Source organism: Panthera onca, chromosome A2, assembly GCF_046562875.1.
Source record: "Panthera onca isolate mPanOnc1 chromosome A2, mPanOnc1 haplotype 2, whole genome shotgun sequence".
Taxonomy (NCBI): domain Eukaryota; kingdom Metazoa; phylum Chordata; class Mammalia; order Carnivora; family Felidae; genus Panthera; species Panthera onca.
The window spans coordinates 116832149-116856603 of record NC_138340.1 but is presented as its reverse complement, the minus strand read 5'-3'; the positions used below and the strand labels follow the sequence as shown (position 1 = coordinate 116856603).

General features: G+C 41.4%; 1 protein-coding gene and 1 long non-coding RNA gene across 6 annotated transcripts in view; both read left to right on the top strand.

Moving 5' to 3' along the window:
• Positions 1-24455, top strand: part of OSBPL3 (oxysterol binding protein like 3) — a 178682-nt gene that overhangs the window by 42464 nt on the left and 111763 nt on the right. Inside the window, exon 2 of one of the 5 annotated variants that reach the window (XM_060632738.3) lies at positions 3974-4095. The exons of the other annotated variants lie outside the window; for them this stretch is intronic. The gene's annotated coding sequence lies outside the window, so the exon portion shown is untranslated. The remainder of the gene's footprint in view (positions 1-3973; positions 4096-24455) is intronic. 5 annotated transcript variants of the gene reach the window in all.
• Positions 12446-13778, top strand: LOC144614002 (uncharacterized). The gene is made up of 2 exons (XR_013551537.2): positions 12446-12970; positions 13057-13778. It is a non-coding gene; the product is annotated as an uncharacterized LOC144614002 (long non-coding RNA).

Genomic DNA, 24455 nt, shown 5'->3' with positions numbered 1-24455 from the left:
AAGAGCTCAACCTTGAAAGCCAGTGCCCTGGGCCATGATGAGTCACTGCAGATATTTGCAGGGAGGAGAGATGTGATCACAGAGCTACTCTAAGAGGACTGGTTTGGTTTGAGCGAGGAGCGCCCAGCGGTTGGCAAGCTAGGCAGGAGCTTATTATAGTCATCTAGGCAAGGAGCAGTAATTTGTACCTGAGCCTGTCAGGTGGCAGTGGGAAAAGAAAAAAGGGAAATGCTGGAAGCAGAAACTTTAAGAAACATCTTAAATGCAGTTTTCCCACTTCATTCCTCAAGGGCATTTTAAATTGGTAGGAAGGAAGACCCAATTAGGAGGACTTATCTGGTAATACACTGGGTTTTCTAGGATTTACCTAGGGTTCATGGTCACATTTTGTATACATCTGTAAAAAGCTACCTGCCTGAAACCGTTGCCTAGGCTAGAAGAGTTCTCCTTCTTAAAAGAATCTTTGGATTTCGTTAAGTGTCCAGAAACGAGAAGAAACATGAGAAGAATTGTTTGGGGCAGGTATCAGCTCTCAGTTTGTAACTGTCTCCTGATTTCCTTTGGGCTCCTGGCCTGGGCTGCACTGTTTTGGGGACTAATCTGATGTCCTCATTCACTGTGCCCCGTCTTCTTGGTGTCAGTGCCCTTCCTCTTCACACCACCTTGACAACCCACTCAGTGGCCTAGGACTCTCGCTTCTGAGATACTTTTCCCTCCATCAGAGCCTCTACCTTTCCTGTCTGCGTTCTCTCACTAAACCTGTTCTTCAGACTGTCTGTGTATTTATTCCCTTGATCCCCACCCTGTTTTCTGTGTTTGGCCTTTACTTTCCCCACTCCTTCACTTTTTCCCTGGTGTACCTGGACGGCATAGTCAATAGTTTTGATTATCTGTCACTGGCGGATGACTGTCACTGTCAACAGCAGTTTCTTCACGATTGGCCTTCTACAAAAGTACTCACTTCTCTTTCCATCTCTGAATTGAAACCACAGACTCTTCTAACTCTGAACTCTATAACTGGCCGCTGGCTTCCTTACCCCAGTGTATGATTTTAAGGTTAACAGAAGTTAAGAGATTACTTGGAAATCTTTTTGCTGGTCCAAAGTTGCACCCCTTCCCATTTTCTGTAGCAGCTGTTCTAAACCTTTATTATTTTCTTTAAGGATGCAACTTTTGGGGCGCCTGGGTGGCTCAGTCAGTTAAGGGGCCCACTTCAGCTCAGGTCATGATGTCACTGTTCCTGGGTTTGAGCCCTGCCTCAGGCCCCACGTAGGGCTCTGCACTCACAGAGCCTGCTTGGGATTCTGTCTCTCTCTCTTTCTCTCTCTGTCCCTCTCCCACTTGCATGCATTCTCTCTCTCTCTCTCTCTCTCAAAATAAATAGACTTAAAAAAAAAAAAAAGATGCAACTTTCTTCCACCTCGTTCTCAGCATTTGAACTTACCCTCATTTTATCTAGAAATAGGTCACTAAGGAGCAATTTTCCCAACTTTATATGCAGCCCCCAGAGTTATTGATACTTTCCCCCCTCAGTGACAGAACTGTGTTATTCCATTCTAAATCCCATGTCCCAGGGCCTCCCAATGACATCTTGCCCGTCTGTAAGTTTGATACTGTTGACTATTCCATCATTTGGAGTGATTTTGGCCTAAATTACAGGAAACCCAAACACAAGAGGCATAAATTAGAGGCTACATAAAAGAAATCTAGAAGTAGGGCAGTTTCAGATTAGCTTATTGTAATGGTTTGACAGCATCATTAGGATCCCATTTCTTTAGTCTTTCCTCCTTGCCATTCATAGCATGGTAGATGTATTTCCTCTTCAAACTGGCCCTGGGCTCCCATTGACCAGGATTGTATCATGTGCCCTTGCCTAAGCCAGTCGATGGAAGGGGAATGGGACTCACGAACTGCGAGATCATGATCTGAGCCAAAGTCGGAGGCTTAATCGACTGAGCCACCCAGGCGCCCATCCCATGACTTTATTCTTGCTGGTGGTATAGAACTTGGCTTATTGAATTGCAATTTTGACCTTGTTAAGAGCAGGATATTTGTCTTCTGCATTTTGAGGTCCGTGGAACCCTTTTGTGTAAGTTAGCCCATGGTCTGTGGTCATTGAAGTTTGTATCTAAAGAATGTAGTGGTTTTGTTTTGTATTTGTAAATTGTGAGAGGAAAAGTTAGCCCTAAATACAGTCTGTATTTAGTGTGTCAGGTTCCTTTGAAAAATCACGACATATTCTAACACACTGAGCTTCAGGAAGAAGGCCTTTTCAAGTTCATCTTTTACTAGAACTGATAGCCTGAGGCCCATTCATTGTAAAGTTGACTTACATTGCATTTTAGAGGAGTGATAAAAAGGATTGTACTGGAGGTATAAAAGTTAACTTTTCAACCAGGAGAAACCTAAGAATGAATTAGGTGGTGATAAAAAAAAAAAAAAGATTCCCTCCTTGAAAATATATGCATTTGGGGGGGGGGGTCTTTCCCTCTGTTTTATTAAAGTAATTCTTATACATTACAAAATAAATATTCAGAAACATAAAACATAATTTTTAGAAGATAATTAAATTTTAGCATTTTGGGATTTCTTTTTCTGGGTACATAGAGACATATAATTATATGAAAATGGGATCCTCTCATAAAGACTGTTTTATAACTTGTTTTAACCTAATCTGAAATATTTGTCCATGTCAATCAATAAAGCTTTATCATCATTCTTAAAAAAAATTTTTTTAGTGTTTATTTTTGAGAGTGACAGAGAAAGCATGAGCAGGGGAAGGGGTAGAGAGAGAGGGAGACAGAATCTGAAGCAGGCTCTAGGCTCTGAGCTGTCAGCACAGAGCCCGATGCAGGACTTGAACCCACAAACTGTTGAGATCGTGACCTGAGCCGAAGTCAGGCGCTTAACCAACTGAGCCACCCAGGCACCCATCATCATTCTTTTTAAATTCAGGCATAACTTACATTCTAAAACACATAAATGTTAAACATCACCCATATCACCAGATGGTGTTAACCATCACCCAGATCAAGACATGTTAACACTTAGTGGTACTTCCAAAGGCTCTCTGTTTTAGTTCCTTTGTGGTGATGGAACAATTCTGTAGGTTAGTTGTGATGGGTACATGAATATACACGTGATAAAATTTTATAGAAAACTGTGTACATGCGTACAAAATAAATGCATGTAAAAACTGGTGAAATCAGAGTAGGCTCTAGTCTAGCTAATTGTGTTGTACCAATGTTAATTTCCTGATTTTTTTTTTTTTTTAAATTTTTTTTTTTTTAACGTTTATTTATTTTTGAGACAGAGAGAGACAGAGCATGAACGGGGGAGGGGCAGAAAGAGAGGGAGACACAGAATCAGAAGCAGGCTCCAGGCTCTGAGCCATCAGCCCAGAGCCCGACGCGGGGCTCGAACTCACGGACCGCGAGATCGTGACCTGAGCTGAAGTCAGACGCTTAACCAACTGAGCCACCCAGGTGCCCCGTTAATTTCCTGATTTTGACTAGTTATACATAACTAGTCCCATTGGTGGGAGCTGGGTGAAGGGTACACTGAACACTCTGCATTGTTTTGGCAACTTCTTGTGATCCTATAATACTTTTTTTTTAAGTTAAAGAAATCTTCCTCATTCTTGTTTTACTATTTTAATGGGTGTCTTACAGGTTACTGTATGGATATACAATAGTTTATATAACCAATTCTCCATTCATTTTCTGGAGGTTTTATTTGTACAAATAACTTTGTGATGAGCGAACTTGTACGTATTTTTTGAAAGGGATCTTATCTCAAAAAAGAAAAAGCTACTACTATGTTCTTAAAAATCACTTTTCAATGACTACATACACTTTTCAAGATCATGCATTACATAAAGTGAGTCAGCCCTGTGTGGTGGGGATGCTTAACTCTCTCAGGAAGAAGGCATTTCAGCAAAATTGTAACTTCTGTTTTTTCCATCTGCCCAAAGCCCAGGGATATTGAACTCTGCACCAAGGAATAGAAGATATAAATGAAAGTACATCCTGTCTAAAACATAGGTCATTACATTGCTTCTCCAGGGTGAAATTTTTCTAGAAGATTCATTCAAAGGTGAGTTGCATGGCAAACTCAGTTTTATAGTCTTTAAAGGATAAAACCATCTGAGTAGTTATACTAAGTTTTTCTGGTGGTGTTCATCCTGATTTATTTATTTTATTTTTTATTTTTTATTTTTTATTAAATAAAATTTTTTTTTAATGTTTATTTATTTTTGAGACAGAGAGAGACAGAGCGCAAGTGGGGGAGGGGCAGAGAGAGAGGGAGACACAGAATCTGAAACAGGCTCCAGGCTCTGAGCTGTCAGCACAGAGTCCGATGCGGGGCTCGAACCCACGAACCGTGAGATCATGACCTGAGCCGAAGTCGGACGCTTAACCGACTGAGCCACCCAGGCGCCCCCATCCTGATTTTTTTAAAAGTAAGCTCTACCTACCCCATCGTGAGGCTTGAACTCATGACCCCAAGATCAAGAGTGGCATACTGTACCAACTGAGCCAACCAGGCACCTCTGTTCATCCTGATTTTTAATCTGATTTTAAGAAGACCAGCCTGGACACAGGTTTCTGGAAAACATAATGTACTTCTTACTCCTCAGTGCTTAGGGGGAACAAAGATATATTTTTTGGCAAAGTACCTGTTAAATGAGGGTTGTTTTCCATTTTGGCTCAGCAGGTACCTTATACTCTAATATTTGCTGTAGGTATTTTTTTCTTGTTGTTGTCTTTTGACAGTTGTTTTCATTTTACTTCTATTACTGGGCAATTTTGTCTTTGATCTCAGGAACTCAGTCATTTGTCATTAAAGCTTCTAACTCAGACACAGGAGAGGAATATAATGAAAAGATTATTGCTTCTCACATGTCCAACAAAGAAGACTTCTACTTGTCCATGAGATCAGTGTTGAGCATGCTGTGGTTATCTGTTAGCATTTGAATAAAAATGTGTTGAGGTCATGGATGTTGGTGTTTTATACCGGAGGCAGGCAGAAAAACTCATTCAAGTGGTGAGATTTACCTTTTCACATGTAAAAAACTGCTCTCACATGACCTTTTTCCTCCATCACTTCCAGACTCTTTACTTTTGACTCCAGCTGAGAAAATTGACTTTCTCTCAGAGTCCCATTTTAGAGCAATTACACATATGGCCTGCTTTTTCTCATCCGCTTCATCACATTCTGTCTCTTCCTTCTTTTAAACTTTGCTTTTCTCGTCTTATCCATGCTGCTATTTCTAGATTAAACCACTGTAATGCCAATGAATTTTAGTGTTTATTCTTTTACCCTTTCCATTTGTGCTGTATGTAACTCTTATATGTTATCTTTGCATAGGTATGTTTGACTCTCTTTGGCTGAAGTACCAAATTCGGATAGCAAAAGCAGATAGTGATTAATTTTGTGAATTACCCATCTGTGTACTTGTCTAATAGCTAATTATGTAAACATTGACTTCAGATCAGAACTGGAAGCATGTGCAAATACTTGCCTCAACTGGAATTTAAGATAGATTAATTATCGAAAAGCCAATTTTCTTTCTTTCTTTCTTTCTTTCTTTTTTTTTTCTTTTTTTTCTTTTCTTTCTTTTTTTTTTTTTTTTTTTGCATAGCATGCTTAAACTTTTGCTCAACTGTTAGTTTTCTTTGGGAACAGAAATATAATCAGAAATATCATTAATGACCTAAGTGTTCTGTATTGGGACATTATTCAAGTTTGGTTTTTAGACTGGCTATTATTGTTGGTATCTTTATGATATTCTGAGTAGTTTTGTTCTCCTTTACATCTTCTGTTTCTTTTCAACTATTCATAAACAGAAGATAAATTTTGATACTAAATCAGAGAGCCTTTGAGAGAGAAGACATGCTAAAGGCTTTTGTTTGCATGGTTGCTTTTGACCTTTATGAGTCTATTGCTTTTAGAATCTAGGACAGCATTGGGGCACCTGGGTGGCTCAGTTGGTTAAGCATCTGACTTCAGCTCAGGTGATGATCTCACGGTTTGTGAGTTCAAGCCCCGCGTTGGACTCTGTGCTGAAAGCGTGGAGCCTGGAGCCTGCTTCGGATTCTGTGTCTCCCTCTCTCTCTGCCCTTCTCTGCTCTCTCTCTCTCTCTCTCTCTCTCTCTCTCTCAAAACAAACAAACAAAGCCATTAAACTCTAGGACGGCATTAATAAATTGTCAAGGTGAATTACCTCATATTTGATTTCCTTTTTGGGATTTTGCAGGTGGTACTAATGATCTTTCCCTCCTTGAACATGTGTAATGAATGTCCTCTTTGTTCTCTGTTGTAACCTTGAGCCGTGAACCCCCCTCTCAGCTGGGCCCCAGTTCTGCAGGCATCTGCCTGCTTGGCCTGTTATTACTCCATGAATCATTGCTGGCCTTATTAAACTATTTTGGGCAGCAGCCTTTCCATTCTCCTTCTGTGAACCGTGAAGACTGGAGTGGCTGCAGCAGTGTAGGCCCAGTGTGGAATTTGAATGTGAAGGAAAGACGTTTCACTGGCTTGTGACATAGCATTTTACTCTATAGAACAGTTGGGTGTCTGCCCTCTGAGGCCACCTTGTGTCTTGAAAGGTTTCTTTTGTTTTAAAAAGTCATCCCAGAAAGTTCATTCTTGAATGTCTGGCATTTAAAATGCTTGGATAGGGGCGCCTGGGTGGCTCAGTTGGTTAAGCGTCTGAGTTCAGCTCAGGTCACGATCTTGCGGTCCGTGAGTTCGAGCCCCGCGTCGGGCTCTGGGCTGATGGCTCAGAGCCTGGAGCCTGCTTCTGATTCTGTGTCTCCCTCTCTCTCTGCCCCTCCCCTGTTCATGCTCTGTCTCTGTCTCAAAATTAAAATAAACGTTAAAAAAATAAATAAATAAAAAAAAATAAAATGCTTAGATATGAGGCAGTTTAGTCTTCCCACTGCCCTACAATGTTCTCCAGCATAACCATGCTCCTGGTTTGTGTTGGTGGCCATCAAAGATAGCACAAAACAATGAATAAGAAGGTGGCCTCCAGTCAGATAGACCTATATCCAAATCCCAAAGATGATGAGCAAATGACATCACTTCTTTCAGGTGAGAACAGGAAATGTGTGGCCAGCCTCACAGGGTGGTAAAAGGATTCAGAAAAGACATGTAAGAAGTAGGTAATGCGAAAACTTAGCCGCTGGTTAGAACTAATCAGTAGAGAAAGTCCTCTGGCCTTTGTTAAGGAGACGTTAGAATTCGTGTAGTCTGTGTTTCATTTTAAAAGTCAGTCACTGGGGCGCGTGGGTGGCTCAGTCGGTTAAGTGTCCGACTTCAGCTCAGGTCACGATCTCGCGGTCCGCGAGTTCGAGCCCCGCGTCGGGCTCTGGGCTGATGGCTCAGAGCCTGGAGCCTGCTTCTGATTCTGTGTCTCCCTCTCTCTCTGCCCCTCCCCCGTTCATGCTGTGTCTTTCTCTGTCTCAAAAATAAACAAACGTTAAAAAAAAAAAAAATTAAAAAAAAAAAAAAGTCAATCACTGAGACCCAGAGTTTGTGCTTGCCTGATGACACATAGCTGTACTTAGAGCGAGGATGAGAATCCATATTTTCTAACTCCTAGTTCAGTGTCTTTCACATAACTTTCTCATGTGTTGCTAGCTCAGAGCCACATCTGAACTATTCTTAGCCTTGTCAATGGAGGTATTTGTTGTTCATCAGAAAATACTTTTTTCATATGCAGTTTCATACTTCCCTTTGCTTCCTTACCATCTAAAAAAAAAGATGGAAAATGTATTAGTTTCCTATTGCTGCTATAACAGAACTAAATTGTTTAGTTTCGTGGCTTCCAACAATACACATTTGTTCCCTTACAGTTCTGGAGGTCAGAAGTCTAAAATCAGTTTGTCAGCAGGGCTGTGTTCTTCTGGAGGCTTTTGTGGAAAATGTACTTCTTTGCTTTCTCCAACTTTTATAGACTACCTGCGTTCTTTGGCTCGTGGCCCCACATCAATCACATCTCATTTTCCATCCTCGCATCTCAATACATTGCTGTCTACTAACTGATCTCTTGCCTTTCTCTTGTAAGGACCCTGTGCTTGCATGGGCCCTGCATGGATAATCTTGAATAATCTCCCCGTCTCCAGGGCCTTACTTTAATCACATCTCTAAAGTCCATTTTGCCATATAAAGTAACATTCACTGGTACCAGAGATTAGACTGTGGATATATTTGGGGGTTGTTATTCCACTTACCACAGACACTTGCCTTATGAGCCAGAATTCTCAAATTATCTTTTTTTTCACCCAGATTTCTGAATGTCTCAACATTAAATCATATCAGTTTGTTCACATACATTTTTCTAGCCATTTACTCTCCTTCCTCTGTGCCCCATAATGAATTCCTCCTTTTAGAATAAACCTATTCTAGAAACAGAAGGCACTGACATCACCCACTCAAATGACTATGCATACTTGTTGGCTTACTCTGATGTTGGAGGGGCCATGATTGGGGAATGGATGTCCAGGAGCATCCCCAATACTCACTTTCTACCTGTGAACATATACTTCTTGAGAGAATATTCAATACTTTTTGGAATTAACAAAAAAATCTTCAGCTTATACCATGTATATATTGGGGATTTGGGTTAGGAGAGGTTTGTTGCCTTCTTTTTGGATATATAGGCTATGTTTGAATTATTGTCAGCAGAAATCACACTGACGAATTTATTTAATCGTGCCCTTCTTCTAAGCCCGGGGTCCTTGAGCCTTTAAGGCTCCACAGAAGGCCTTCATGGTGCTGAACCTCTTGGGGCTATGCAAAGCCATAGGATTGTTTTTCTGGAATGTCTAATTTTCATTAGACTTTTAAAGATGTTAGTGACCCAGGAAAGGCTAATGATCAACTGAATTGATGGCAGGTGGATTATTTTCCTTTTCCCCTTGATAGATAAAAGCCTTTGGAAGTACACTGCATACACACACACGCACACACACGCGCACACACACACACACACACACACACACACACACTCACACACACACACACACGAGCGAGCAGGGGAGGGGCAGAGAGAGAGGGAGACACAGAATCCGAAGCAGGCTCCAGGCTCTGAGCTGTCGGCACAGAGCCCGATGCCGGGCTTGAGCTCACAGACTGCGAGATCATGACCTGAGCTGCAGTCTGACGCTCAACCGACTGAGCCACCCAGGTGCCCTGATACAAATTCTCTTTGATAACTATGGGACATTATGTAAAAATAATGCATAACTATTTTGAAAGGAATTTGTTGCTTTTGATAAAACTCACTTATGTTCATTTTTATTTAGAGCAAGAATTTAAGACTCATTTGGGCTGACTTAACCGTTTTATGGAGAGGGGGAAAAATGAGGTCAGGATGGATGGGTTTTACAGCATTATGCAACTGTTTAGGGACAAAGTTGGTGATAAAATTCAAGACTCCAGAAACTGACCCAGTGATCTTTTATTATACCATCTTGCCATGTAAGGTAACATTCAGTTCCAGGACTGAATGCTGAAGGAAACAGGATTCATACCTTGTAAATCAAACCACAATGAGGTACACCTATATCCACCAGCATGGCTAAAATGTAAAAGACTGACAATATCAAGTGTTGACTAGGATATAGAGCAACTGGAGAGGTCAGGAGGCATGGCTGGTAGGAGTAGAGAAAGACACAGCTACTTTGGAAGGCAGTTTGGCAGTTTCTAATGTTAAACACACTTTCCCTGTGGCCTAACAGCTCTGCTCCTATGCATTTACCCAAGAGAAAGGCCCATATACGAATATTCAATGCAGCTTTATTATAACAACTAAAAGCTGGAAACAGTTCATATGTTCATCAGCTGGTGAACAGATAACTTGCGGTATATATTTATACAATGGAATACTAGTTCGGCAAAGAAGGGGAAGGGATTGCTGATATACCGTAGCTGGAACCCAAAACCATGTGGAAAAAAGCAGACACAAGAAGCAAATTCTGCATGATTCCATTTATATGAAGCTCTAGAACAGACAAAACTAACTGAAAGTGACAGAAATCCGAGGGGTGAGTGAGTGTGGGAGTTGATTGCATAAGGGCACTTTTTGGTGAGGGAGGTGTTCTGTAGTTGGCATAGGTGTATACCTGTGTCCAAATCATCAAATTATACACTTAACAGGGGTGGATTTTGTTGTATATAAATCATACCTCAATGTAGTTGAATTTTTTACAAAATAAGAAATAGGATCATGAGAAGCCAGGGTGTCAAACAGCAAAGCACACTTGGTATAAAGCATAAAATATTTTGACTATGCCATTGAATTTTCTGTGGTCCCATTTTCTCTCTCAAAATATCTGTGGTCCTTGTGTGATGGTCCCTGTGGCACTCGTCTGAGAACACAGATGTAACTACAAGCAAGCCTACCATGGTGAAAAAAACTGAACAATCCACCCATGTACATTTCCATGAGCAAGTTTCTTCTGTGCTTGAGGATATTTTGCCAACTTAAGCAGTAATCATGGGAATCATTTAGAGCTTCAGTTATTAATTCTTCTCTAGTTACCAAAATTTTACCAGCATAACTACATATGCAAATAAAATAATACCCGGAGAAATGCCAAGTGCTTTTCTGTTCTCTAGGAGGAAGTTTAGAGGATTTGTAGACTGAGTAGATTGAATTTATAGCCATATTCTCTGCTAAAAAGTCTAAAAATAGAAATGTTGGCATCACAGTCGATGTTCTGAGTCCTATTTTAAATTCTGTAAGCCTGTAGCTTAGCAAAATGCTATTCAGAAAAGTCTCTACTGCATATACAATATATCTTTGTCTTGCCAATTCTCCTGCAAGCTTCTTTCAGAGACTTCTTTCAGCAATATCTGAGACTAGAAATGAAGTCATAGGAGTCCCCTTGAAATGAGTTCTAGACATAAGATGAAAGCCGCGTTGCTTCTAGCAGAGTCTGAGATTCCCAAGAGCTTTCCCTTTAGTGTGCTTGAGGATATTTAAGTAACTTTTAGAACCCAAGGCACCTTATGGAGAATCTAATTGAATAAAAATGTGATTTTTATTTATTGAAGTTTTCTTTTCCTCAGCTGAAACAAAAGAATGCCAACAGGATCCTTTGTTACACTTTTGGTTATGTTACTTTCACAGGGGTGCGTTTATTAGTTCATTCACCAAAAATTGATTGAGTACCTATCATATGACAGGTATTTTTCCTGACAGCAGGATATAAAGAAGAAAAAGAGTAATGTGGGTTCTCCAGGAGCTCACAGTTCAGTAAGGAGGCATGCAAATAAATACTGCATCGTGACAAATGTGATTGCTAGCATAAGTTATGTGCACGGGCGGGCTGTCTGGTTGGTGTATGCCAGCCTGGGGATGTTAAGTCCATCTAGTCTAACTTGTCATTTAAGGCCAATGTTTTCTTACTGATTTTCTGTCTGCATGATCTATTCATTGACAGAAGTGGGGCATTAAAACCCCCTGCCATTGTCGTATTGCTACCTATTTCTTCTTTTAGATCTGTTAACCTTTGCTCTATACATCTAGGTGCTCCTATGCTGGGTGCATAATAAATATTTACACACATTACACCTTTTGTTGGATTGACCTCTTTATCATTATATAATGACCTTCCTTGTCTCTAATTATAGTCTTTGCCTGAAAGTCTATTTTGTCTGGTAGAAGTATAGCTATCCAAGTTTTCATTTCTATTTGCATGGAATATCTTTTTCTAATTCCTTCACTTTCAGTCGATGTGTCTTTACTTCTGTCATTTTTTTTTTACCCGTTCAGACACTCCATCTTTGATTGGAGAATTTAGTTCATTTACATCTAAGGTGATTTTTGATAGGTATGTACTTATTGCCATTTTTGTTAATGATTTTCTGGCTCTTTTGTAATTCCCTTGTTCCTCTGTTCTTTTCTTGTTCTCTTCCTTTGTGATCTGATGATTTCTGTAGTGGTATGTTAACATTCCTTTGTATCTATTGTGTATCTGAAAATGTTAGGGAGGGATGGTCAGAAAGCCTCATTTGAGCTGCAACCTGGATGGTGGCTAATCTTTCATACTCACAATGGGGGCAGGGGTGGCTCCTGCAAAGGCTCAGGGACAGTTTGTGCAGAACTGCACGTGGTTTGGTGTCCTTGGAAGGTGAAGTTGGAGGTGGCTAATTATGGGAATTGAGGCTTGTGTGTAGCACATAAGGCTTGAGACCTCTTTCAGTAAACCGGTAGCCCTCGATCCAGTGTGTTTTAATCATCTGGAAAACTTGTTTTTAAAATGTTCATAGGGGCGCCTGGGTGGCTCAGTCGGTTGAGCGGCCGACTTCGGCTCAGGTCATGATCTCACAGTCCGTGAGTTCGAGCCCTGCGTCGGGCTCTGTGCTGACAGCTCAGAGCCTGGAGCCTGTTTCGGATTCTGTGTCTCCCTCTCTCTGACCCTCCCCCGTTCATGCCCTGTCTCTCTCTCAAAAATAAATAAACGTTAAAAAATTAAAAAATAAATAAATAAATAAATAAAATGTTCATACCTAGATCCCAAGACTGTTGAATTAGCATCTTCAGGAAGAGGACTTGAGCATGTTTGGTTTTCTTAAATGTGCACAGATGATTCTGATTTACAGCCAGATTGTCAGTTATTTGTAGGTCATGAGTATCCACTGAAGACGTTTGAACAGAGGCATGACACATCCTGACATGTTCAAACCAAGTACCGCAGAGCTTTATATGAAGGGTGTCCATCTCGTAAACACTGTTTCCATAGCTGCGAATAGTTACTATCATTTCCCTCAACTCAGAACCCTCAGAGGGTCATTGTTCTAGTCGTAAAGATGTAACAGTTTCCAGTGGCCACTCGTCCCAAATGAGAGGGGTCCACCTAGCAATCTTGTCTGCCTCTTCACCACACGGGTGCGACCCTGAAGGCTGACAAGGTTTTACTCTAGAGCTATTTAAGGATCATTTTAATGTACCAGAGTAAGTTTTATATCTTAAAACTCTGTCTTAAAAGTGATCCACGGAAGCCGAAACAGCTGTTCCACTCAACCTTTTTCGTGTCACAGATACGGGGAAGATCATGGCTGCGGGCTTGTCCATGTCAAACCAGCCAGCTCTCTGGCATCTAGCCACACTGAAGCGTAAAGGAGAAAACCTGACTTCAACACACTGTTAGTAGAACCTGCTCTCTTCCTGTTTTCTCCTCTTCTGTGCAAACCAGCAATACTGTTTGCCACAGTTGACAGAGAAGGGCAGTGGAACATTCCCATGGGAGTAGGAACTGCCGAACGCATTTGTAGCCCCGAGAAGTTAGCGATTGCTCCTGCGGTGAAGTTTTCCATCCTCAGGAATTGAATCTGAAAGAAAAGCCGTCCTTGTAGAAATCATCTGATACCTTTCAGTACTACTCGCTTCAAGCAGGCCTGCCTCCTGGCCGCTTGGAAGGAAGAAAGTTTTTGTTATTAATTGAGAGGCCCAGCAAGGAGAGGTGTAGGAAATGCCTTGGGCCTTGGAGTATTTGGGCCGGAATTAGGATATTACTTCCAGTCTTGAAAAGGCATCTGGCCACGTTATGACAATAGGTAGGCATCCTTTCTAGGGTTCCAAGGCCTGGATGACAAATAAGAAAGTCAGGTAAATACACCGACCTTACTACCTTCCATCTACCCATGCTTCTGGGCTGCATGTTAAAAGGGGTGACCTACCAGGGTGATATGTTTCATCTGTTGGCTCCTTTTACTCAGACCCCATGCTCACCTATGTGGGATTTGAAATCTTGAATTCTGTGGCACTTAGTAATCTTTATTTACTTACTTGTTTTTTGCCATTTAGTAATCGTTAATAACACTTTTGAATGTCTATTATATGTATAGGTCTCCTGTGCTCTTACGTTGTAAAGACCCGAAGGCATATGTAAAAACAGTAAATTACTATATGCCTCCTCCCTTGTCCCCTTTGCATGTAGGCACGTATGTACGTAAAAAAGAAATGAAAAAGGGGACACGAGTGACAACTGTATGTAGCTACTTTGAATTATCCCTAAAGAAGGGAAAATCAACGACCAGCCTGAGCCAGGACAAGTCTGATTCCCTGGGCAGAACTTTGAGCAGCACAGCTATAAGTCTCAGTATCTGGGGGGAGAGGGGACCTTGTGGGACACGGGATAGTCTTCTGACTTCCGGGAGGTTGACAGGCCTCTCCCATAAGCCTCGGGAATGCAGATTAAGCTGGACATCATTGACATCATCAAAACATTTAAAAGTGGAATGGCTGCCTTGGAAAGTAAGAAGTCGCCCCATCAGTGTATCTGCACCAGTTAAACTCAGTTTCATACAAGGTGGGCAGGCATGTGTAGTAAATAAATGTCCACGTAACAGTATTGGCAAGAAGGTTAACTGGGCGACCCCGGTTCTTGGAGTAGCGGTTCTTTGCACGAATCCATACCGAGACCGTAGTAATAGGGGTGAGTCACAGCCTGAGAAAATCAAGTGCAAAAGTGGAAGGGAATAGATTCTCACTATTTCCTCCGCCTCATTTTAAGTGATCAGATATATCATCCTGAATATATTCTTTTATTTTTTTAATTTTTTTTAACGTTTATTTATTTTTGAGACAGAGAGAGACAGAGCATGAATGGGGGAGGGTCAGAGAGAGAGGGAGACACAGAATCTGAAACAGGCTCCAGGCTCTGAGCAGTCAGCACAGAGCCCGACGCGAGGCTCGAACTCACGGACCACGAGATCACGACCTGAGCCGAAGTCGGCCGCCCAACCGACTGAGCCACCCAGGCACCCCCTGAATATATTCTTATTAAAATGTTGAAAGTACATTAATAAGAAGGAGAAAGGGAAAAACCCCTTCAGTTTGCCATCCAAATGTAGTCTCCCATTATCTCTTTGAATGTTAAGTGTATGATCTTTATAACTTATATTTTTAGTTTTCTGCACTTTTATATTTAGCATGTTTCTTTTAACATGAACGATTTACAGATTACATTCCTCACAGATGATTTTAGAGGCAGTATTACTCCTGACATGAAATAATATATTCTAGTGTTAATTTGCTTAACTTTCCCCCTACTGTTGGGCCTTAAGATTGTATCTACTTTTTTCCCTATTATAAATATTGAGTGAGAATATTTTATAACATTTTGATAAACAATTGCTCAATAGGTTTCCCAAATATTTTTACTTATTTATACTGCTATCAGTAATAGGTGTCAAAATTTTCCAGTCCTTCCCATCATTGGGTATTGACATTTTAAATTACTTTTCTAATTTTCCATGTGGAAATAGAACATACAACTGGGTCAGGTAAGGAGGGTTTTGTTGCATGACTGGGGGGGTGGCGGGTCATGCCCAGGGCAGGCCATAGGAAGCACAGCTGGAACTTGGCAGCAATCCACCAAAGTCTGCATTCTCCCGCCAGGTCTCCCACCCCGCTCGGCCTCTCCATCTAATTTGTCTCTTCTGTTCTCTTACTTTGCCCCTGGCTGCGTCTTGTTGCCTGTGTGTGTTGTCTGTCTGTCTTTCTGTGAGCCTCGTTCTGCATTCCTCTGTGTTTCTGGTCGGCCTGTCTCTCTTCGTCTTTCAGTCCCTCTCTGTCTGCCTACCCTGCCCTGCGATTCTCTCATGTTTGCTTGGTGCCTATCGTAAGACTGTGTATAGTCATCTCTCTCTCTCTCTCTCTCTCTCTTTTTAATGTTTATTTATTTTTGAGAGAGCGAAAAAGAGAGAGAGAGAGAGAGAGAGCGAGCACAAGCAGGGGAGGGACACAGAGAAAGGGAGACACAGAATCCTAAGTAGGCTTCAGGCTCTGAGCTGTCAGCACAGAGCCCGACACGGGGCTTGAATTCACAAACCGAAAGATCGTAACCTGAGCCGGTCAGACACTTAACCGACTGAGCCACAGTCACCCCAGACTCTGTATAGTCCTGACACCACCTTCCCCCATTACCCCCGTTGTGATGAGCTCCTCTCTGCAAAGACAACTCAAAAACGTGTCTTGTGTTCTTTGTGGGCCTATCCAAGAAAGATTACTGCACACCCTCTCTTGAAAGGTAATCTATGACAGTTGATGGAAACTATCTCTTAGGATGAGATTTGCTGTCCCTGAAGTGGAGAAGAATTTGCTCGGCTGGCCCATCTTTGACCCCATGTGTGCAGGATGGGCAGATGGGGTATACTGCAGAGTATCTCTGATGGTCCTACTTAAACAGGTTTGCTTTTCTCTTTTTCTTTTTTTTCTGCTCCTAGAAGTGTTAACTCATCCCTGCCATTTCTTTTTTCTTTCCTTTTTTTTTTTCCTCTTTCTGTATTGACCCTAAGGTAATAAGCTCACTTTGTATTCAGAATCGACCCTGTGGCTTTCTGTAAGGAGGGCAATTTGTCACTTTTACCCAAGAAGCTCCAGGTTAGTGCACGCATGGCAGGTTGTGGTTAGTGTGGCGGAGACAAAGATCCTTGACCTGAAAACCTGAAGCGGGGCTGGGGGATTAGCCAGGAGGGTGAACGGCAAGGCTGTGAGTCAGAACCAGGTGGTCAGACTAGAATGAGGTCAGACTAAACTGGGGGCTGAGCCGGCAGCTCAGGGTACATCAGAGGAGAGCCAGGAGGTGGTGAGAGAAGGGCTTCGGACAGGTGGCCTCAGCTGTTCCACGCTTCCCAGTTCTCATGTGGGGTTGTTGTAACGGTCAGTCTCCTGATGCATCCTGTTTCTTCAGTTGTTCAATGAGTGGTTCAAATTTGTGAAACCACATTCTGAAGTCACCAAGGGTATCCACTGAAAATTTAATTTCCCTCCCACCTTGGCCACTCAGCCACACAATTCCCTGAGTGAGACTAGTTCTGTGGTTGAGGAACTTGGGGCACAAAGAGGGAGCTCTTTCAAAGTCATGCCGTGGTGAGGTCAAGCCTGCCTTTCTACCACCCAAGTTTGTGCTTCCCCCAGTGTATCTCACTGCTTCCTGTTGGAATTCTTTTTTTTTTTTTTTTTTTTTTTTTTTAAATTTTGAGAGAGAGAGAAAATGTGCATGAGTAAGCAGGGGGAGGGGCAGAGAGAGAGAGGGAGAGAGAGAATCCCTAGCAGACTCCATGCTGTCCATGCAGAGCTCGACATGGAGCTCAGTCTCACAACTGCAAGATCATGACCGAGCCAAAATCAAGAGTTGGACACTTAACTGACTGAGCCACCTAGGCACCCCTGGAATTCTTTGTGACACAGCCCAGACACTATAGCATTTGTGGCCAGTTATTATTTTTTAATCATTATTTTCTATTTTTCACCGAAGTGATATCTCTTCTAGGGCAGGCCAATCCTGTTAGTCCCTGTCACAGTGTACAAACACTAGGGTATTTTAAAAGTAAATGACATGTACAATACTGATGATGTTAATAGTACAGATTCCACGGGTGTCCTTGCGGTGTTTGCTATATGCAGCCTCTCTACTAGGTACAGGATACAGGAGTGATGAAAAGCGGAATCTACAGTGACCGTGGAAACATTGGAGAAGTTGCTGAAATCCATCACTTTTCATGTATCTTCTCTAAAACATGTATTTTTATTTTTATTATTTTTATTTATTCTTAAAAAATTTTTTAACGTTTATTTATTTTTGAGACAGAGAGAGAGCATGAACGGGGGAGGGTCAGAGAGAGGGAGACACAGAATCCGGAACAGGCTCCAGGCTCTGAGCTGTCAGCACAGAGCCCGATGCAGGGCTCGAACTCATGGGCCGTGAGATCATGACCTGCGCCGAAGTCGGACGCTCAACCGACAACCAACCACCCCGGTGCCCCTAAAACGTGTATTTTTAAAAATTCAGCAATATGACTTGCTATATGAATGTTGAAGTTCAACAAAGGTTGAAAAAAACCTTGCACTGTGAATTCTTTGGTTTGCTTTCGTTTCCGGATAAGCAGACATTTACTGAAATTAGAACTTTGGGAGAGGAGCAAAGAACCACATACTCACCCAGCCTTAGAGGTCCTTGTGAAGGACTCTTGTGTCTGCATGGGAGTAAGAAGGGGTTCCCACTGTGGACTGTGTCTTGTATTTGTCCACCAGTTTGGAACATCTGGGGAGTGATGGGACCAGAGCATTCCCATCCTATTTCTGGATGCTGCGGTTGGGGTGCTGCTGCTGAGCTGCATTCTGGAGTTGAACTTGGAAGGCATTTCCCTCCCTGTAAGAAGTGCCATCGTCTCTCTACTATAAGTGCATTGCATAGGTCTCTCTGGGCTAGCCTGAGTATATGATCACAAGCTAACAGCTTTCTAGGGAAAAATGTTTTGAGTTTCAAACAGCTGAGTTATAACTGCCTTTCAGAACATAACCTCTCAAAAGTTGGAATTACTTGTGCTTGCTCAATTTTATCCTGCTCTTTTACTGTAGACAATGGGATTCAGGGTTTTCACTAGCTCGGCGTTCTTTTGACTGGTGATGGGTTGGCTCACGTGACTATGTGTGTACACGTTATCTATTTTAACCTACATGGCGGTATTTCTGAGAATTAAAGTCATAGTAAACTTTTTTCTTTTTTTTTTTTTTTTGTGACGTGGGTCTGAGTCATTGCTAAATGTAAAGCAGGTGTACAGATCAAAGATCAACCGTTTCAGAGCTTGAAAGTCATTGTAATACCATATCCAGATTTGGCTTTTAATCATTCGGTGAGGGTTTTCGTTAGACCCCTGATTGCTTGTAAATAGTCCCTTGGTGGGAGAGGCTGGTACTGCCTTCCAGAGAAGAACGGCTTCGAGATCTTGGAGGGAAGACCCTGTGTTTCACTTCTGGGTATGCTTGTCAGCAGCCTCTCACTTGAGGAGGCGTGTCCGTGATCTGTTCATGATTTGTAGGATGACTAATGAGGCATGCAGGGTGGGCCACTCTTGTCATTTGTAATGGTGTCTCCATGTGTTGGAGTCGACTTTGACCTTTGACTTAGCTCTTTCATTCTCTCCTTTCTAGTGCATTCACTAGAGCATCTAGATTCAGAGGCCTCATGTAGACTGATCTGAAGTGATAGGCTCCCATGTTGATATTAACATTGCTCATGTGTTTGTAATTGAATAGCCTGCGTTACAGCAGTCACGGCAGGGGGTTCGTAAAACTTCCCACCGAAGCGTCGTCTCTTTCAGAATACAGAATAGTTCTTTTTTGGGTCTTAGGACTAGATCCCAGTGTCACATATCTGACTCAGCAAAAGTGGATTTACCTCGTGCCAGTGGTTGTTGTGGAGAGATGGATAACTGAGTGTCTGGTTCTGTTTTATTCAAAGGTTATTTTTAGGAGGGGGGATTATTTTATCGATATACAATTCATATACCAAAAAATTTACCCCTCTAAAGTGTATAAGTCAGTGTTTTTTTTGTTTGTTTTTCTTTTTTTTTTTAGTAAATTCACAAAATTGTGTGACCATCACCATCATCTAATTCTGGTACATTTTTGTCACCCAAAAGAAATTCTGTCCTTCCCCATTTGCCCACCTTCAGACCACTGATCTACTTTCTGTCTCTGTAGATTTGCTTATTCTGACATTTCATGTAAATGGAATCCTATGATATGTGGCCTTTTTTTTTTTTTAATCTCTCTTCCTTCACTTAGCATGTTTTCAAAGCTCATCCATGTTGTACATGCCTCAATGTTTTATTCCTTTTTATAGCTGAATAATATTCCATTATATGGTATCTTAGTCAGTTTGGGCTCCTCTAACAAATGACTGTAGACTGGTTGGCTTCAATAGCAAGTAGGCATTGCTTTCTTACAGTTTTGGAGTCTGGGAAATCCAAGGTCAAGGTACTGGCAGATCCAGTGTCTGATGAGAGCCCCCTTCCTGGCTTGTAGATGGTTATGGTCTTCCTATAGTTTTACGTGGCTGACAGCAGAGAGAAGCAAGGTTTCTTTGTTTCTTTTTTTTTTTTTTTTTAATAAGGGCACTAATCTCATTCATGAAGGCTCCACCCTCATGGTCTAATTAGCTTACAATGGCCTCACCTCCAAATAACCATCACATTGGGGATTAGGCTTCAATTTATGAATTTTGGGATGGCAACACTTTCAACACATAACATATAGATATTCCACTTTTTGTTTATCCATTCAGTAGTTGATAAGACATGGGATTTTCCGCTTTTTTTAAAGTTTTTTTTTTTTAAACATTTTTTTAATGTTTATTTATTTTTGAAAGAGAGAGAAACAGCACAAACGGGGAAGGGACAGAGAGAAAGGAAGACAGAATCTGAAGCATCCTCCAGTCTCTGAGCTGTCAGCACAGAGCCCATCGTGGGGCCTGAACTGACGAACTGTGAGATCATGACCTGAGCTGAAGTCAGACGTTTAACCGACTGAGCCACCCAGGCACCCTGTGGATTTTCTACTTTTTAATGTTTATGAATTAGGCTGCTGTGAACATTCTTGTATAAGTTTTTCTGTGGACATGTGTTTTCAAGTCCCTTGGGTATATACCTGGGCGTGGAATTGCTGCCTCATATGGTAACTGTGTTTAACATTTTGAGGAACCCTCAGACGGTTTCCCAATGTATACATCCCCACCAATTTCTCTACATCCTTGCTGACATGCCTGTGGGCTTGTTGGTTTCTTTGTTTATTATCGTAGCCATCCTAAAGGGTGTGAAGTGGTATTTTTTTGTAGCTTTTATTTGCATTTCTCTCATGATTAATGAGGTTGAGTGTTTTTTTCATGTGCTTATTGACCATTTGTGTTGTTTTCTTTGGAGAAGTATCTCTTCAGGTCCTTTGCCTGTTTAAAAAAAACTGGGTTGCTTTTTCACTGTTGAGTTGTAACAACTCTATGTTTTCTGGATACTAGACCTGTCTCAGGTATATGATTTGCAAATATTTTTCCCATTCTTGGATTGTTTCTTCATTCTGTTGATGTTATCCTTTGAAGCATAAAGGTTTTTAATTTTTATAAAGTCCAACTTACTACTTTTTTCTTTTATTGCTTTTGCTTTAGGTGTCATAGCTAATAGAGCATGACCTAATTTAAGGTCAGGAAAGTTTATCCCTGTGTTTTCTTTAAAAGATTTTAGAGTTTGAGCTTTTACATTTAGGTCTTTAGTTTATTTTGAGTACATTTTTTTATATGGTATGACATTGTGAATATCCACTTTTACATGAGAATATCCACTTTTTTTCCAGCACCATTTGTAGATAAGACTGTTCTTTGCCCATTAAGTTGTCTTGTCACCTTTGTTCCAAATGAATTGACCACGTTGTGGGTTTAATTTCTGCATTCTCAATCCTGTTCCCTGCATCTGTATGCCTCCCTTTAAGTCACTGAATACTGGCTTGATTCCTGTAGCTTTGTAGTAAGTTTTAAAATTGGAAACTGTGATTCCTACAGATCTGTGAAGATTATTTCTTGATACGATGTTGATGTCCACTCTCTTACATCACACGTTTTGATACATCTTTTCTCTGCCATCTTAAAGTGCTAGGAGAAATGTTGCTTTGAAGCAGCCTTGAATTCTGTTTCTGGTTGAGTCTCACTATCCACGTATGAAATGTATGGATTTGGAATCGGGCATGTTGCAAAAGTTTGACCACTAGCTTTGTCTCGGTTTCTTAACCGTAAGGATGAAGCTTAAAGCCTAAGTCAAGGCAGCATTCTGAGAATTAAATATCCTAACATATGTAAAAGCATCTAGCATGGTGTCTGGGAAATAAAAGGTCCAAAATAAGTATGTATTGCCTTTCCTGTCCCCTTTTCATGGATGCCAGAAAATTTTCTTTGTGCCTTATGAGATGGTTTTAAGGTCTTCCTTAAAATCAGCCTTCTTCAGTTTAGAAACTGTTTTCCCCAAGGTTATCATATGGTTAAGTTTCCTAGTCTGGTCTGTAGGATTGTTTGTAGTACACTGTTTCAGGCTTTGTTTACTGTTTGATCCCCGCCGTCTAGGATTGTCCCTGACCAATAGTAAGTGCTCAGTAAACATTTGTTAAGTAAATACTAAGTGTTGATCCCATTTTCTTCTTTATTTGGGTAAATACAGTGCAGATTACTGGAGATGTGTTTTTTTTTTTTTTTTTTTTTTAAATTTTTTTTAACGTTTATTTATTTTTGAGACAGAGAGAGACAGAGCATGAACGGGGGAGGGGCAGAGAGAGGGAGACACAGAATCCGAAACAGGCTCCAGGCTCCGAGCTGTCAGCACAGAGCCCGATGCGGGACTTGAACTCACGGACCGTGAGATCATGACCTGAGCCGAAGTCGGCCGCTCAACCGACTGAGCCACCCAGGCGCCCCTGGAGATGTGTTTTTAAGTGAGCCTGCATAACAGTGGCATAAGTGCTTACTTTCTGAGATAATTTCCACAAGATTTCTTTTAGCAATTTGTCCAGTCAATTTACAGTACCTTTCTCTGGAATGCTACTTCTTTTCTCCAAATGATGCCATACTTCCCATTCAGATGTCCCCTCTTCGGGGCAGTTTCAGACTGAAGTTGAAAGGACTGAGTCCCGAGTATAAATTTGAGAAAGCAATAGGGGAACGGGAGTTGGGAAGTTGGGTTTGGGGGAAGGTATGTGATAATGCGAGACAAGGGAAGGGCTTTTAGGGGAAAATTGGGTCAAATAGGGAACTGTGTTCTCAGTTCTGAGACTTGCTTTTGTTTTTTATATATGATTGTCATGGTTTCTTGTGGTTTCTCTAGACCAAGTCTAGACATGAAATTATAAGCAAAGAATATCTAAATGTTATTTACTGGCTGTTGTGAGCCTGAATTGTAACCAAGAAATGGTGTCTGTGCATGTTAAGCTATTATCTGCATGATGGATAGACCAACCTTTAAAGGTAAAGGTTCAAATCATTTCATGCACTCAGAGGATAACTGAGTTTTAAAGCTAGACAGGATTGCCCGGCTGAGGGAATATCTTAAGTGTCACCTCAAAGAAGACATTCCATGGTCAAATAGGTTTGGAATAGGTTCAACAAAATTGTTTAACAGATTTGGTATTTGTTTTAAGTGCAGGACTTCTCAGAGCCTTTAATGTGCCCACATATATTACACTGTGTCTTCAAGAGGGAAGGTAGGAGCAGCAGTTCCCAAGGTGACTGGTGTGGGGGGACTTATTTTTCTCTTCACAGAGAATCCTGTGGGTCTGGTATTTAGCAGAGCACATTTTGAATAATTATGATCCAGGGTAACACCTTAATTTTTTAAACATGAACTCTGATTTTATACTCTTTTTGAGTTGCTGTTTCTAGGGAGTCATGACTTTGGTATACGTAGAAGCTGATTGTGTCTGTTGTGTTACTAAGAGGCCTGTCCAAAAAAGTCAGCCTTTAAACTAGGAGCTCTAATCAAACTCCTGAAACCCATATATATGTACATAAAATTTATAAAATACCTTATCTTCCAGGATCTAAATATTTATTTATTTTTAATCTGTTACATGCATGGCTTGGTTTAGCTAATGCCTATTAATCCCTGATCTGATGAATTTGTCAAATTTAATTTCTGCAGCTTTTTTGCTCTGATACATACCCCTTAAGGTAAAGGACAGGAAGATGCAGGGGAAAGAGGACCCTTAGAGAACAAGGCCACTGACTTCTATGGCATAAACAAAGCATGGACAGCCACCTTGTTCTGGGTTGTCAGACCCAGCTTGTTACGACTGGATGCCTTCCCGGAGTTCTGGGGTAGAGCAGACTGTATCCAGTCACCAATGTGGATGCAGGAGACTCGGATCCTCCCCTTCTACCTTCCCTCCCTGCACCCAAACACCCACCCTTCCTTCTTGCTTCCAAGTCTGATGGGGGCTTATTTATTTAACTGTCTTTAAAAGAGAGGGGGTGAAGGGGTGGGGAAGAGTGGAGCGAGAGAGGGAGAAAGAGAAAGAGATAGAGGTTAGAAGAAGACTTAGTGGTATAGCTACCTTCACTTCTGGTAAATCCCGTGGGTTGGTATGTCACCCTTGTGGTGGCACAGCAGCCCAGATGAGATTTCCAGTGTCAACGGTTTCCAGTCAGACCTCTAGTTAAAAGACCCAAGCACCACTGTTTTTTCTCATCTACGTTCTTGGGCGTTTCTGCATTGCCCTCCTTGATGACGGTGGAGGCAGGGTATGACACAGGCAAGTTCCCTGTCCAGGAGCAGAATGTTTTTCAAACAAACAGGGACATAACCAGAAAGAAAGAAGGATCAGAGATGAAGGACTGCTGAGGGTATTCGAGTCCAAATCTGAGGTTGGTGAGTATTGGGGAAATAAGAGAAGCATGGATCTGGTGACCGTTTGGGGAAAATGGACCGTGCAAATAAGAAAAGTAATTGTTGTTTCATTTTTGTATCCCCGATACGTGTTCGTTATTTTTAAAAATCAAGCAAAACAAAACAAAAAATCGAAGGAGAACGTGTTCGTTATTTTTAAAAATCAAGCAAAACAAAACAAAAAAAATTCGAAGGAGAAATTAAAACATTACCCAAAAAATCTCAACCAGAAAATA